Source organism: Vipera berus (assembly GCF_964194415.1).
Source record: "Vipera berus genome assembly, chromosome: 6".
In the NCBI taxonomy this organism is placed as follows: domain Eukaryota; kingdom Metazoa; phylum Chordata; class Lepidosauria; order Squamata; family Viperidae; genus Vipera; species Vipera berus.
The window spans coordinates 7894342-7897982 of record NC_138208.1 but is presented as its reverse complement, the minus strand read 5'-3'; positions in this window follow the sequence as shown (position 1 = coordinate 7897982).

Here is a 3641-nt window from a genome sequence, read left to right as displayed (position 1 = left end):
CCCTATTTTTCTACTTGCATTTTTACGTGCTTTCGAACTGCTAGGTTGGCAGAAGCTGGGACGAGTAACAGGCGCTCACTCTGCTACGCGGCACTCGGGATTCGACCCGCCAAACTGCCGACCTTCTGATCGACAAGCTCAGCGTCCTAACCCACTGAGCCACCGCGTCCCCGATTAACCAAAGAGCACTATAATTATTAGTTTTGTATCAAACTATGTGAAGGCAGCAGAGATCCTGAAGGAGATGATGATTTTGGTCTTCTTCTGTTGTTATCCATTTTATTTTGTCGTTGCACTGTGGTGGCGAACTTATGGATTGAGATTCACATCCCAGAAAAGCTCAGTTGGGGCCTATATTATATAGTTCTTTTCACACCATGGAATTTCTTATCCTTTCTTATCCTTACAGCATTTTCAAAAAATCTCCGCAAAGCTTTATATGGCACACCACTTTATCCCCACACTTCTGGATATTGTGTTTGTCCCCACAATCCAGCCTACCTTGATGATTGCATCGTTTTTCCATGTTGCTTTTACAATATTAAATAACAACAACAACAACAATAATAAAAATAACAAAATAATAATAATAATAATAATAATAGTAATAATAATAATAATAATAATAATAATAATAATAATAATAATAATAATAATAATAATAATAATAATAATAAAGTTGGGACCTTGGTGGTTGTCTAGTCCAGGGCCTTTCAACCTTTTCACCCATTGTACCACTTTTAGGATATGGCAACATCCGAGGACCACTAGTCACCTAGCAAGGTGTCAAAAATTTGATGATAAAAAAAAGGAAAAAAGTGATGAAGTACAGCTAGTCCTCGACTTACAACAGTTCACTTAGTGACTGTTTGAAGTTACAATGGCACTGAAAAATGTGCCCCACAAGCCACAGCTGAGCAAGACACCTGCCTGCCCGCCCGGCCGCGCTCTTCCTCCTATCCGAGATTTTCCTTGTTGTGAGCATTTCTGTTGAGGATTGGCAGCGGGGGTGGGGTGGGGGGGTGTTTGGTTTTTATTCCCCCCCCATCTGCTGGGTGGTTGCAGCAAATTTTGGTCACTTCACATGACCCTGGGACACTGTGACCGTCATAAATATGAATCAGTTGCCAAGCATCTGAATGTAAATCACAAGATCCTGGAGATGCTGCAACATTCCAGCTGATCGGCACTTCTTCTGGGCTCAGCAGAAGCACCAGGATCAGCACTGAGCTCCAGCTGGATCCTGGCGCTGATCCTGGCGCTTCCGCTGAGCCCTGACAGCCCTGCAGCTCCAGCCGTCTCTTGCTCAGGCTTGTGCGGTGCTGCCACAGGTTCAGCTCATTCCCCTCCCCTGCTACCACTTTTCTCGGATGGTCGCGTACCACCTGCCAGGTGCCAATGTACCATAGGTGGTACCCGTACCACTGGTTGAAAAGCCCTGGTCTAGTCCAACCCCCTGCTGAGGCAGGAAACCCTGTACCATTTCAGACAAATGGTTGTCCAGTCTCTTCTTAAAAACTTCCAGTGTTGGAGCATTCACAGCTTCTGGAGGCAGGTTGTTCCACTGGTCAATTGTTCTAACTGTCAGGAAATGTGTCCTTAGCTCTAGGTTGCTTTTCTCCTTGATTAGTTTCCATCCGTTGCTTCTTGTCCTGCCTTCAGGTGGTTTGGAGAATAGCTTGACTCCCTCTTCTTTGGGGCAGCCCCTGAGATATTGGAAGGCTGCTGTCAAGTCACCCCTCGTCCTTCTCTTCATTAGACTAGACATACCCAATTCCAGCAACTGTTCTTTATATGTTTTAGCCTCCGGTCCCCTATTTGCCATCCGTCTTTTATCAAATTTATTAAAACCATGAGGAATCCAGAGACAATGGCATTCTGCATATCGCCCAATATTCCATCTGCATTTAAAATCGAGTTGTACATTTCTTGAGTTACGTAGAAAGCATCTTTAGGTCATCTTCTTTTGCCCTCTTGAACCCTTTCCCTTCACCTAATAATGGCAGGGCCAGGAGAATAATAGTTGATTGGGGAGCTATGGGAGCTGACACAGATGCATTTGAACTCCAGCAGATATGCTTCTATTATAGCAGCTTATCCGAACGGGCCGAGAAGACTGTGAGACACACTCCAAAGGTTTCAAATCACGTGGGACATTTAACTCGGGTTCTTCCGATTTTATCAACAAACGTCCAAGCAAATGAACGTAAGCCATAAATGAAAGTATATAAATGAAGCTAGGAGTTACCAAGATTGCCTGAAGAATAATGAGCAATAATTAGCCTGGTGTCTTATTTCCAATCCTCAGCTGGTTTTCTGCAGAGATATGAGATGAAGCTGAATCTTCCACGCAGATCTTCAAAAAAATTACAGGAAACCTGTTTTTACTCCTGAGGCATCCTTATCAAGCGTACCAGATAAAGGATTTGTGTCAAATATTTTCAATTAGCAAAGGGCAGAGTCATTTTTTACCGGTCACTTTCTATATGGACATGGTGTTCTCCTTCAGGAGAAGACAATGTTCTGTGGAAGGCAGAGGAGTAAGAAATAGTAAACCAAGATGTGAAAATTTAGCTAAGCCTGTGCACAAAAGGAGAAATATAAATCTTAACAAGCCAACACATCTAGTTTGAAATGGAATGGGACACCTCTCCGTGCCCAACTCACCAGAGTCAACTCGCCACGGGACAGTTTAACAATTCAATTCAATTATTGAAAGTAAATTAAAAAAATATTTTATTTTTTTGCCTTTCACATCTCCTCTTGTTCCTCCTTTTGCCTCCGTTCTTGGATTATTCTATCCCACTGTTTCTTTGATATTGGTGTCACTCTTATCCCACAGGGATCCAACCTCACTTCCTAAGCAGTGGGTGGAAGCTTGCTCGGAGGGCGGTCCAATCTGGAAATAAGGAGGAACTTCTTGACAGTAAGAATATTTCATCAGTGGAACAGCTTGCTTCCTGAGGTTCTGGGAACTTCCACCACTGGAGGTTTTCAAGAAAAATAAAAAAGGACAATCGTTTGTCCAGGATGGTTTAAGGCAGGGGTCTTCAAGCTTGGCCCTATTATGACTGGTGGACTTCAACTCCCAGAATTCCTCAGACGGCCATTTTGATGAAACTGCAGGCTTGGATCCAGACCAGGGGTCTTCAAGCTTGGCCCTATTATGACTGGTGGACTTCAACTCCCAGAATTCCTCAGACGGCCATTTTGATGAAACTGCAGGCTTGGATCCAGACCAGGGGTCTTCATGCTTGGCCCTATTATGACTTGTGGACTTCAACTCTCAGAATTCCTCAGCCAGGCGTGCCTGGCTGAGGAATTCTGGGAGTTGAAGTCCACGAGCCATAAAAGGACCACTTTCGAAGACCCCCTGATTTAAGGATTTCCTGCCTTGGGTAGGGGGTTGGACTAGAAGACCTCCAAGGTCCCTTTGAGCCCCAGGAGTCTATGAATCTGGCTAAGGAAACTTGGCAAGAATCTCACTTTCTGGCAGCATTATGTAGTCTTCTTGCTCATGTACCCCATGCAACAAGTGAAGTTTGTCCCATCCTGGGTTATGTCCTGGGGTGCCAGTTGCCAGGAGGCCAAATTGCAGGATTTTCTGACAACCCCCCCCCCCCCCCGCCCGGGAGTCATCT